Genomic DNA, 13,271 nt, shown 5'->3' on the forward strand with positions numbered 1-13,271 from the left:
TCGGGAATCAATTTGGAGTGGGAAAATCTACTGTGGGGGCTGCTGTGATGCAAGTAGCTAAAGCAATCATTAAGCTGCTGCTACGAAAGGTTGTGACTCTGGGAAATGTGCAGGTCATAGTGGATGGCTTTGCTGCCATGGGATTCCCTAACTGTGATGGGGTGATAGATGGAACCCATAGTCCTATCTTGGCACCGTGGCACCAGGGCAGCCAGTACATAAACCGCAAGGGGTACTTTTCCATGGTGCTGCAAGCACTGGTGGATCACAAGGGACTTTTCACTAACATCCACGTGGGATGGCCGGGAAGGGTTCATGACGCTCACGTCTTCAGGAACACTACTCTGTTTAAACGGTTGCAGCAAGGGAATTACTTCCCAGACCAGAAATTAACAGTTGGGGATGTTGAAATGCCTGTAGTTATCCTGGGGGACCCAGCCTACCCTTTGATGCCATGGCTCACGAAGCCATACACAGGCAGCCTGGACAGTAGTCAGGAGCTGTTCAACTACAGGCTGAGCAAGTGCAGAATGGTGGTAGAATGTGCATTTGGCCGTTTAAAGGCGCGCTGGCGCACATTACTGACTCGCTCAGACCTCAGCCAAACCAATGTCCCCTTTGTTATTGCTGCTTGCTGTGTGCTCCACAGTGTCTGTGAGAGTAAGGGGGAGACCTTTATGGCGGGGTGGGAGCCTGAGGCAAATCACCTGGCTGCTGATTATGTACAGCCAGACACCAGGGCGATTAGAAAGGCACACCAGGAAGTGCTGCGCATCAGAGAAGCTTTGAAAACCAGTTTCATGACTAGCCAGACTACGGTGTGAAAGTTCTGTTTTTCTCCTTGATGAAAACCCGCCCCCTTGATTGACTCATTCCCTATAAGCAACCCACCCTCCCCCTTTGATCACAGCTTGCTTTTTAAGGAAATAAAGTCACTGTCATTTAAAAATTATGTATTTTTTAAATGATTATAAAAAGAGGGAGAGAATTGACAAGGTAGCCTGGGTGGAGTTTGGGAGGAGGATAGGAGGGTAGGAAAAGGCCACTTCAGAAGTTCAAAATAATGACAGCGTTTTGCTTGGGCTGTCCACTGGGGAGAAGTGGACAGGTGCACAGAGACTCTCTTCCCACCCACCCCTGCCCCCGTGTCCGTACACATCTGGGAGAGGAGGCTATGGAACTTGGGGAGGTGGGAGGGCGGTTATACAGGTGCTGCAGCGACACTCTGTGATCCTGCTGCCATTCCTGAAGCTTCACTAGACGCCGGAGCATGTGAGTTTGATCACGCAGCAGCCCCAGCGTTGCATCCTGCCACCTCTGATCTTCCTGCTGCCACCTCTCATCTCAAGCGTCCCTCCTGTCCTCACGTTCACTGGCATCTTTCCTGTATGCTAATACTGCGTCCTTCCACTCATTCAGATGAGCTATTTCATTGCGGGTCGATTCCATGATTTCAGAGAACATTTCGTCTTGCGTACTTTTTTCCCGCCGCCTTATCTGAGATAGCCTTCAGGACGGTGGAGGGAGGCTTGAAAAATTTCCAGCTACGGGAGGGAGGGGAAAAAAGGGAGAGAAGTATTTAAAAAGATACATTTTACAGAACAATGGTTATACTCTTTCACAGTGAACAACACTATTCACATTACATAGCACATGTGATTTCAGTACAAGGTTGCATTTTGCATCTTGAGTGCCTGTGGCTTTGGTGTTAGAGATCAGACACAGGTCCGAGCAACAGAATTTGGTTTGCATGCGGCCATGGTAAGCCATTGTCTTTCAGCTTTTGCAGCCTTCATAAAACCAGCACCCTCCTTTCCCACATACCAAGCAAAGCCCATTGAGTGCTGCGGCTTTCCTGTTAACGTGCAGCAGTAGAAACCAAAGTAACCCCTCCCCCAATCCAGTTATCTGGGATGATCACTTTACCTATCCCCCCCACAGCGTGGCTGGTATCAGGGAAGATCCCTGCTAGCCAAACGCAAAAAATCTCAGCACCATTTCTCCCCCCACCCCACACACACACTTGGCTAACTGCAGGGAAGGATTTCTTTTCAGCCATAGGCAAACAGCCCAGTAGGAACAGCCACCTCTGTCCCCTTAATTGAATTCCTGTATTTCAACCAGGTTACCATGAACAATGTCACTCTCCTGAGGATAACACAGTGAGATAAAGAACGGATGTTGCTTGAATGCCAGCAAACACCGGGACCATACGCTGCCAGGCTTTGTCATGCAATGATACCAGATTACTTGGTACTAGCATGGCGTGGTCAAGTGTCCTACCATGGAGGACGGAATAAGGCTCCACTGCCCAGAAACCTTCTGCAAAGGCTTTTGGGGTACCTCCAGGAGAGCTTCATGGAAATGTCCTGGAGGATTTCCGCTCCATCCCCAGACACGTTAACAGACTTTTCCAGTAGCTATACTGGCCGTGAATGCATCCCAAGTCCTCAGGGCAAATTAATCATTAAAAAACACTTGCTTTTAAACCATGTTTTATATTTACAAAAGTACACTCACCAGAGGTCCCTTCCATGGCTTCATTTTCTGGGATAGTGGCTTGGGAAAGCTGGGAGGGTAATTCGGTCAGGCTCAGAAAAAGGTCCTGGCTGTTGGAGAGAACGGAGTGCTGTGTGCTCTCTGCAAGCTCGTCCTCCTCTTCCTCCTCCTCCTCATCTTCCCCATCCGCAGAATTCTCAGGCATGGCTAAGATTACCCCTGCCTTGGAATCCACGGACAGGGGTGGGGTAGTGGTGGCGGACCCCCCTAGAATTGCATGCAGCTCAGCGTAGAAGCGGCATGTTTTTGGCCCTGACCCAGACCTTCCGTTTGCCTCTTTGGTTTTCTGGTAGGCTTGTCTGAGCTCCTTAACTTTCACAGGGCGCTGTACTGAATCCCTGGTGTGGCCTCTCTCCATCGTGGCCTTGGAGATTTTTTCAAATGTTTTTTCATTTCATCTTTTGGAATGGAGTTCTGTTAGCACGCAATCATCTCCCCATATAGCGATCAGATCCAGTACCTCCTGTGCGGTCCATGCTAGAGCTCTTTTTCGATTCTCAGAATCACCTGTGCTGATGAGCTCTCCACACTGGGCAAACAGGAAATGAAATTCAAAAGTTTGCGGGGCTTTTCCTGTCTACCTGGCTAGAGCATCCGACTCCAGATTGCTGTCCAGAGCGGTCACAATGGTGCACTGTGGGATAGCTCCCAGAGGCCAATACCGTCAAATTGCGGCCACACTAACCCTAATTTGAAATGGCAATACCGATTTCAGCGCTGCTCCCCTGGTCAGGGAGGAGTACAGATATTGGTATTAAGAGTCCTTTAAATCGAAATAAAGGGCTTTGTTGTGTGGACAGGTGCAGGGTTACTTCGGTTTAATGCTGCTAAATTCGGTATAAACTCGTCGTGTAGACCAGGCCTAAGAGCTGAAATCACTAAAGAGCTAAGCTTAATGAGCTGAGATCACTGAGTGCTGTGTTAACTAGTGGGGGAGCCTGAAGATCTATTGCTAAGTGGCTGGCAGAGCAGTTGCTGGACGGTTGGAGCAGCAAGCACAGCATAGTGGAGCTGAGCAGTTTGTGGGGACAGCTGGAGAAGTGGACCAGCTGGTGGAGCGAAGCAGCGTGTGGAATGGTTGGACCGACCCACGGAACAGCAAGTGGAGCCAGGAGTGGCACCAGGGTTTTTGGCGCCCTAGCGCAGGGCCGGCTCGCCAGTCCCGCGGCTCCGGCGGACCTCCCGCAGGCGTGCCTGCGGACGCTCCACCAGAGCCACGGGACCAGCAGACCGTACGCAGGCACGCCTGTGGGAGGTCCACCGGACCAGTCTGCCATCTTCTCAAATCCTGGCGCCCTAGGCGACCACCTGGGTCGCCTAAATGGAAGTGCCGGCCCTGAGTGGAGCAGAGCAGTTTGCGGGGACGGCTGGAGGAGTGGAGCACAGCCGTTTGTGGTGAAGGCTGCAGCAGATCTCCAGAAGAGGCGTGGCAGTCGGCCTCGGCCCATGTAAGGTGCCCCTTTACACCCTGTGTGCCCCCCCATTTTCACCCCATGCTAGGGGGGCGAAACTCTGCAGATGAACTTTGAACTCGGGGGTGGCACTGGCCAGGGACAGAGACTTTTGGGGTTGTTGGACTTTGGGGTGATTTGGACTTAAGACCCTGAGGGAAAAGGGACATTGCCAAACATACTTGGAGATGGACCTTTTGCTCATGGTTTGTGTTATAATCTTGTTTGTGGTGTTTCCCCAACATAATTCTGCATTGTTTCCCTCCTTTATTAAAAGGATTTTGCTACACTCGGACTCCGTGCTTGCGAGAGGGGAAGTATTGCCTCCTAGAGGCGCCCGAGGGGGTGGTATGTAATTGTCCCAGGTCACTGGGTGGGGGTTCGAGCCAGTTTTGCATTATGTTATTGAAACGGAACCCCTGGATACTGAACCCGGCCCTTGTTGCTGCCAACTCAGAGGGGCAGAAGGGTTACATTCGCTTGAGTCAGATTCAAATGAGGAGAACTCCCTTTCCTTCTCCCATCCCACATTTACCAGCTTGGAGTATAAAGTCTATAAAACCCGGTGACGACACTTCATTGTCAACATTATGCTTTGCCAACCCCAAGTGTGCAAAAATAACGAATCAGGTCTGGAAAAAATAATAATCTCAACTTTTGGGTCCATTTTAAAATGTGCTTTCTGGCGTTTGAGTCTTTAGATTTCATGTTTTCCAAGTTTGGGCTAGAAACCCTTTTTAACCCCACGAAAGCTGCAAGTCTCTCGCTGCAGGGAATGGCAGCCATCCTGAATAAGGTCGGCTTGTGGCTTTCTGTCAGTGCTGGGAGATAGCCGCCATTTTGAATCATGGCAAATTTCTGCAAATTTGATTAAGGAAGTCAGAGGAGAACCATTTAAAAATACCAACAGCCCTAAAATTGTGCCGTTCCTGACCAAATCAGGAGAGTTGGCAGCTCAGGGAGTTTCCTGTAGGGATTTGTGGGCCAGATTAATGGTTGAGCCTAAGCAGACATGGAAGGAGCTAGGGTAGCCTGCACTTCCTTCCTCACCTCACATTCTGCATGAGCTGAAGTCCGAGTCTCCATGCAGAGCACGCTGCAGGCATCCAACCAGGCTGTGTCGAGTGCTAGGTAAATGGTGAGCTCTGCTTTGGAGAACATTGTACTGTCACCTTACAGGGAGAATGGAAGGTGCTCCTGGCCCATATGGCATGTGGTCAGAAAAAGGTTGCAGGCCGCTTGGATAAGGCCTCTGGTAGCTGCTAACTGTGCTGTTAATGACGTGGTGGGTGAAAAGGGAGGTCAGTGCATCAGCGACTTTGTTCTGTTCTCAGATCACTGGACAAAGGAGCTGTAATGGATCCCAGATTTTTGCTCATGCTTGGATTCATACATTCGTCTCTTTCAGGTACGAAGTGAACATATGAGTTCCCCAGACTCCTCAAATGCCTTCTTGGTGTTATGTATCAGGAAGTAGACATGTTAGTCTGTATCCACAAAAACAACATGGTGTAACAGTGCCACTTGGTGAACCCTGGCATAAAAACAACAAGGAGTCTGGTGGCACCTTAAAGACTAACAGATTTATTTGGTGTTTTTTATACACAAAAGCTTATGCCCAAATAAATCTGTTATTCTTTATGGTGCCACCAGACTCCTTGTTGTTTTTATGCCAGGGTTCACCAAGTGGCACTGTTACACAAGTACAGTAGAATCTCAGATGGCTTGTCTACACTCCGGAGGGGTGGGGTGGGGGGTGTTGATCTAAGTTACGCAACTTACTGAAGTCAACATACTTAGATCTACTTACTGCAGTGTCTTTGCACTGGTGTCATTCCCATTATTTTAAATGGTCCCCTTGCATTTCTCGTTTCGATGGGGTACCGAAGTCGAGGGGAGAGCGATCGGCAGTTGATTTACTGTGTCTATACTAGATGTGATAAATCAACCCCTGCTGGATCGATTGCTGCCAGTCAATCTGGTCCATAGTGTAGACCTGCCCAAAGTTACGAACACAAGAGTTACAAATTGACCAGTCAACCGCACACTTCGTTTGGAACTGGAAGTGCACAATCAGGCAGCAGCAGAGACCAAAAAACCCCCAAACCAAATATAGTATAGTGCTATATTAAATGTAAATTGCTAAAAAAAAAAAAAAAAAAAAGGGAAAGCAGGATTTTTCTTCTGCATAGTAAAGTTTGAAGGCTCTATTAAGTCAATGTTCAGTTGCAAATTTTTGAAAGAACAACCAGAATGTTTCGTTTAGAGTTGCATGCATTTCATAGTTATGAATAACCTCCATTCCTGAGGTGCTCATAACTCTGAGGTTCTACTGTATCAGCCACCCATTTAGACTTCAAGCCCTTTATGTATCTCCCTTTGTGTCTGTGCAGCGCCCAGCACAATGGGGCCCTGATCTCAGCTGGGGCAGGGACTGTCTCTCCCTGTGAGTCTGTGCAGCGCCCAGCACAACGGGGCCCTGATCTCAGCTGGCGCAGGGACTGTCTCTCCCTGTGTGTCTGTGCAGCACCCGGCACAACGGGGCCCTGATCTCAGCTGGGACCTCTAGTTGTTCTAATAAAAAGAGATGCTGCCATTCTAGAATTATCCCAAAGCGCTTCAGAGTTTGAGGCAATGTAATTTGCAGGTGGAGCTGCTGGAGCAGGGGAAATGAGGCCTTGAACTCCACTGGTCTCTTTGCCAGAGGGTTGGGGAACCTGCAGGGAGCCCTTGGATAGAAATGCTCATGAATGAGAATTCCTGCAGGTTCTGAGAGCTTGGCTGGAGAGCCCTGGGAATGGAATAAATAGCCCTGATGCTACAGCGGAAGGGTACAGGGTGCAATGCTCTACAGTTATCTAGGGGGGGTCCTGGCACTCGCCAACACTGAAGATGTTGCTCGCTCACTACTCCTTGCTCTTCACACTTCTTGCTCCGACTTCTTCCCTCAATTTCATGCTAATCTTGATTTTTATTTTTCACCCTAATTCCTGCAGCTCCCCTTAAAAGAACTGAGACTGTATGTGAAGGAATGTCTGTAAATATCTCCTTTAACACCGCTGAGCTATGTGTTCAACTGAGTAGAAGAGCAGACTCGAACCACACCTGGAGTTCCCCATGCATGGTTTGCTTGGAAAAAAGACCTTTATGCCCTGAATTCAGAAACAGATGCAGCGTATACCTACATGGCTTGACTCTGCACAACGTGAGCAAAGCCGACGCAGGGATTTACAACATTACGCCTCACCTGAATGGAAACAGAATTGCCACGAACATCGTGCACCTGGTGGTGCTGGGTAGGTCACATGCACAGTCACTCGAAGGTGTTTCTGCCTCTTAACAGGGCCCGGGGTCATGGTCTCTCGAGACCTAAGGCAAAATGTCCTGCAGTGTCCTGGAGGCTTTCCCAGCTGAGACTGTAGAGGAAAGCCCTCAATTGGGGAGGGTCCCAAAGGATGGACTTGATATCTGGGGGAACCATGTGTCCCTACCAGCAAGTCCCCACCCACTAGAGCCAACAGAATGAAATGTCGCTCAGAGTGGGCTGTGAAAATGTTCCAAATAGGGTCATGTTAGCTCATCTGGGTTTTCTGGGTCCGGCCTCCTATCCATGGGGTTAGATCAGGGGTGGGCAAACTTTTTTGGCCCGAGAGCCACATCAGGGTTCCAAAACTGTATGGAAGGCCGGGTAGGGAAGGCTCTGCCTCCCCAAACAGCCTGGCCTCTGTCCCCTCCCACTTCCCGCCCCCTGACTGCCCTCCTCAGAACCCTGACCCATCCAAACCCCCCTGCTCCTTGTCCCCTGACCGCCCCCTCCTGGGACTCCCTGCCTCAACCAGCCCCCAGAACCCTCCCCCATCCAATCACCCCTGCTCCCTGTCCCCTGACTGCCCCGACCCCTGTACACACCATTGCACCCACACAAGCCCCCCAGGACTCCCACACTTACCCAACACCCCCCGTTCCCCATCCCCTGACTGCCCCCCCCCAACCTCCACCCCATCCAACCACCCCCCTGCCCCTTATCCAACCTCCCCGCTCCCGGCCCCTTACCATGCCGCTCAGAGCACCAGGACTGGCAGCCACCCAGTCGGAGCCAGCCACGGCGCCGCGCAGTCTAGAGCACTGGGGCAGGCCGGCAGCTCTTACAGCTCCACTGCCCAGAGTGCTGGCGGCCTGGTGAGCTGAGGCTGCGGGGGAGGGGGCTCAACAGGGGAGGGGCCGGGGGAAGCCTCCCGGGCCGGGAGCTCAAGGGCTGGGCAGACGGTCCCACAAGCCGTAGTTTGCTCACCTCTGGGTTAGATACACTCATGGGCTCTGCTGAGCTTGTTGAGTTCAGGTCCCTCTAGTTGTTTAGCTCTACAGGTCGGACTGGGGGCAGTGGGGGGAGAGGGGAGAAAAGGTTGGTATTTCCCAAGCACCAGGATGAAACTGTTCTCACTCTGCAGCTCTGTGATCCTCCCGCTCCTTTCTTTTGTGCTTTGATCAGCAGTGAAATAGTTAATGCTAATACTTAAATAATTGGCACCAGACTTCAGAGTTAATGCCCCATTGAGATGCAGAGTGATTGGCTCAGGCTCTCTGCAGACTCAAGCAGATGTGTGTGTTACACTCAGGACATGTTTTCAAAGGTCCTCCCCACTCACCATGAATACTAGTAACTTTTTTTCCCATGGAAGGTGGAATTCTGGGGAACAAGACTGCAGCCTAAAAAACAAAAGCCTGGTTTCAGATATTGCTCAGGTTGAGATCTGCCTAGAGGAACCGGATAGGGAAGTGGATTCTGTCTTTTACTCCTGGAGGAATTCTGTGCCAAAAGATTAAAAATTCTGTGCACAATATTTTAAAATTGTGCAAATTTTATTTGTCAAAACAATAGATTCATGTCAGTTTCAATTATTTTGATAACTTATTTCAAAAGATCTGTCAGCAAGTATGTCTGTAACAATACATACACACACAAAAATTCCCTCAAGAATAGGGTGTTAAAAAAAACCTTACAACAACCCAGTTCCTGTTTCTCTGTCCCCTCTCCACAGAACCCAGCTGCGGGATACCCCCAGCAGAGACACCAGCCCTCCTACTGCCCAGAGTCCAGCTATGGGGCACACCCCCCTGACACCCACACCTTCTACCCCCCAGAGCCTAGCCACAGGGCACCTCCCATCCAGACACTCATATGCACATTCCTACCCCCCCAGAGCCCAGCTGTGGGATCCCCAAGCCAGACATTTGCATGCACATTCCTACCCCCCAGAGCCCAGCTGTGGGCAGCCCAGCTGTGGGACCCCCAAGCCCAGACACTTGCACCCCCAGAACCCAGGGATCCAGAGGAAGAGACAGCCTGGTGATGGGTCTGGGCTTCTATAGAGTTTCCTGCATGCCGCCTCCTTCCTTCAGGGCATGCTGGGAACCCTCCGGCTCCCTCTCCTTCCTCCCAACAGTGTCTTCTATTTGTGAGCTGGGCTTTCCTGGGTCCAGCGCCCCCTAGTTGTGGCCAGCAGCTCTGCAGCCCATTTCTGTAGAGAGAAAAGAAAATTCTGCGCAGAACATTAATTTCTGCACAAATTCAGCAGTGGTGCAGAATTCCCCAAGGAGCCCTACAGGGAGCAATTTGAGATGTGGGGATAGGGAGGTTGGAGGCATGCAGATTTCACACCAAGGCAAACCCCTCTTCGCCAAGATTTGTTACCATGACACTCAGGAACACTCTGCTACATTCCCATCTCTCAGGATGGCGCCCAAGGAATACCCTCTCCCTGTCTCGTTCCAGATCGCCAGCCATCCTCCACTCAGGGACCACCCGATTCTCCTATATCTGGGACCACCCGCCCTGAGGGGACAGGTGAGTGGATCTCTGCTCACTGTGGGTCTGGGAATTCCAGTCGCTCTGGGTATGGAAGCCTGGGGGTGCCCAGGCTGGCTGGGCCAGTGACCTGAGCAGGAGGCTGAGGATAACGTTTGGTGTCTGCAGGAGAGAGCCAGGTGGGTTGGTTCAGCAGGGGGCATCACCCCCATCCTGGGCTAAAGGCAGGGAGCTCTCTCAAGGATTTTCAAGCAGGGGTAGCAGCAACAGGGCTTTCCAGTGCCTGCCCCAGCAGCTGGGGTGTCTCTGCTCAAGTGGTGGGGCTGGCCCCACTGTGCTCTTCATTTCCTGCTGTGCACAGAGACACCCATTCGTTGGGGGCCACTGGAGCCGTGGGGCTGGGAGTTAATACCCCAGTGAGAAGCATGGGGCAGATTCCTCCCTGTGACACACCCAGATACAATCTAGACTAATGAGCAGTTGTGCCACCCTTGCCCTGCAACCTTGGGTGCCTTATGATGCCTTACTGAAGGAGCTCCCAGCTGCCCTGCTCACAAACAGCCACCAGCAGGCAAGCCACACAGAGTGTGTGTGTGTGTGTGTAACTGCAGCCTGCCAGCCACACTTGGGTTACACTCGCTTTCATCAGCCTTGGGGATGCTGCGTGGTGATGCAAACACCCCCCTAGTCCTAGATTTCCCCCCCTAGAAATGTATGTCTTGTACTTCCCAGCCCTTTTCTGGACAATACAAGTTTATATAAAGTCCATTATATCCTTAGTAGAAATAATATACGTACAACTTGCCACTCCCAATGGAGTTTCCCAGACCCTTCAATTTCAACACACTGGATTAGATAAAACAAGTTTAACTAACTACAAAGAGATTTTCAAGCAAGTACAAATCATGAGGTATGAAAGTCAGAAGTGGTTACAAGAAAAAAAGGATAAAAACACAGCAGGTGCCTAACTTAACAAATTGTGTTAAATTCAAAGCCAAGTTTTCTCATCATGTGCCGTCAGCAGTCTGACTGACCAAACGTCTTGGGTCAGGACCCTTTCTCCCAGAATCCAAGGAATGCTTCCTTTATTGTTTCAGGTGCCATGAATGTGATGAGCAGTGAGAGAGATAGGGGTGCCTTGGGGTGATTGTCCCTTCTTTTTATATTTTCAGTCCCCCTCTTGAAAAACATTTCCACCTGGGTACCAGGGACAAAAAGTCTAGGGGAAGGATGTTCCTTGCTGCTTTTTGTCCTGTATGAGCTTCCTTTGTTTCCCTTGCTCCTTGATGACACTATCTACTGTTTAAATGAAAATTAAGCAGAACACATTATTTTGCTTAAGCCAGACCTATTTGCCCATCTCAGTTTGGAACATGTGTTAACACCAGCAGGTGGTGGGGAAATCTTAAAACTTCACATCACAATGTTTCCACACATATTTTACCAGGAAAATGATGACAGGCAGATTTTGAGTTTTCAAATGATACCTCCCAAGGCATACTTTGTACAAAGATTATTACAATAGTGTGTAGGGTGTGGATACATTCTGTCCATCTGTCCCCGCCCCAGCACAGACAGTGATTGTTTCAGGCTCTCTACAGACTCAGGCTCTTGCTGAGATACCACAAAGCAAGAAAGAGTTGCTGATGAGGATAACAATAAGAAAGAAAATTAAGATCCAGAAAAGAAACAAATTGAGGAAAAGAGGCAAAGTCCAGAGACAAAACTGGACATAGAACAGGAGGGATGGTGGTGGCTTGGCATGGTCTGGGACATGAAGAAAACTGGGTGGGTGTTTCTCTGTTGATCCATAGCAATGGGAGCTGCTGCTGGCCTAATGCCCATCTCACTCTGTTTGATTGCAGGGCTCACGGACGTTCCACTGATAGTGGTAGTGGTGGGGATAGTGGGAGGGGTGGGGATAGTGGGAGGGGTGGTGGGGATAGTGGTAGTGGTGGTGATAGCGTTGAAGAAACTTGTGCAGTCCTAGTGCTGCAGAAGAAGGCAAAGCTCTGAGCCTCCAGCAACCAACACCACAGAGCTCCAGCCTCTTCCCGCCCAGCCAAACTAACGCCAAGTAGATCGGGCCATGCAGGAGCAAGTCCTATTGGTGAAGGGAAGCGCCCAGGAGGACAAAGTCTGTGTCTGAAGAAGTGAGTGACTGTTGTCTCCTCTGTGAGGAGGGACCTCACCTTGTTTGTTTAGGGTCTAGCTTTAATCTGCCATTCCTGTAAATAAAGCACATGGGCGCCAGAGGCAGGAACCAATTGCTCTGCCAAGACCCCAGGGTCCTGCCTTGTCCCTGCAGGAGCTCCTCTCAGACTCTGAGCAATCAGGAGGGTGATCTAATGGGTAAAGCATTGGTCTGGGACTCCCTGAGTGACCCTGGGCCAGCCGCTGCATCTACCCTGTGTGACAAACTGGGAAAGTTCTTAATGTTTTCTCTGAGTACTGTGTTGGTGCCTCAGTGTCCCCATGGCAGTTCTTAAGTATCTGGCAGAGCAAAGGGCCAGTGCACCTAAATGCCTGGCACTCTGTCTCCTAGCAACTGATGGCCTGCGCCCCTCCTCTGCAAAGGTGCCAGCTGAAGGTGTTGGAGACAAAGGGATCAGGTGACCTCCTGGCCCGGGAAAGGGGCTGAGGAGAGAGGAGGGGCTGGGAGGGGTTGTTAGTCTGGAGCTGGCTGAGGGCAGACGTGGGGGTCTGGCTCACTGCCCCCCAGAATGGACCCAGCCGACGGGTCCGGTTCGCTGTATCTACAAGCTCTGTTTTAGACCCTGTTCCTGTCATCGAATAAACCTCTGTGTTACTGGCTGGCTGAGAGTCACGTCTGACTGCAAAGTGGGGTGCAGGACCCGGTGGCTTCCCCAGGACCCCGCTGGGGTGGACTCGCTGTGGGAAGCGCACGGAGGGGCAGAGGATGCTGAATGCTCCAAGGAGAGACCCAGGAGGTGAAGACGTGTGAGCTTCTTGCCCTGAACAAGTCTGCTCTAAGGGAGAGGAGGCTCCCCAAAGTCCTGCCTGGCTTGGTGGGGAGCAGTTCCAGAGCATCGCTCGGGGACTCCGTGACACCCTGTGACTGTGAAATAACGGTGACCCTACCTGTGAGTGAGGTGCTCAGACACTGCAGTGATAAGGGCCACATCAGTGGCTATGCAAAGAGAAGGTTCCCAGAGATCGGAATCAGGCACTGGCCCCATTGGCTGCAGTGGGGTCTTTCTGGCTCTATGCTAGTGTGAGAGCAGAATCTGGTTTGTGGTCAGTGTTTGTCTTGGAGCATTAAACCGCTGTAGTATTGCTCACCAGTCATGGGCATAATAGGAATAATCATCTTTGTACTGTAACTCCAGCATTGCCACCAATCAAGCAACAACCTTTCTCTTGTGGATAAGAAAGCAGTGTGCTGACAAGCACATGTAAAACAGTCTTTGACACAGGTCTAAGTGTCTACCTCA

The 13,271-nt window shown here is 50.7% G+C and overlaps 1 long non-coding RNA gene across 1 annotated transcript in view; it reads left to right on the plus strand.

Moving 5' to 3' along the window:
* The window catches only part of LOC127032372 (uncharacterized), a 19,298-nt gene extending 9,450 nt beyond the window's left edge, over positions 1-9,848 (plus strand). Inside the window, exons 2-4 of the long non-coding RNA XR_007768780.1 lie at positions 5,345-5,418; positions 7,007-7,306; positions 9,784-9,848. This is a non-coding gene — a long non-coding RNA (uncharacterized LOC127032372). The remainder of the gene's footprint in view (positions 1-5,344; positions 5,419-7,006; positions 7,307-9,783) is intronic.
* Positions 9,849-13,271: the final 3,423 nt, after the last annotated feature.

The sequence above is a fragment of the Gopherus flavomarginatus genome, chromosome 12 (assembly GCF_025201925.1).
Source record: "Gopherus flavomarginatus isolate rGopFla2 chromosome 12, rGopFla2.mat.asm, whole genome shotgun sequence".
Lineage (NCBI taxonomy): Eukaryota > Metazoa > Chordata > Testudines > Testudinidae > Gopherus > Gopherus flavomarginatus.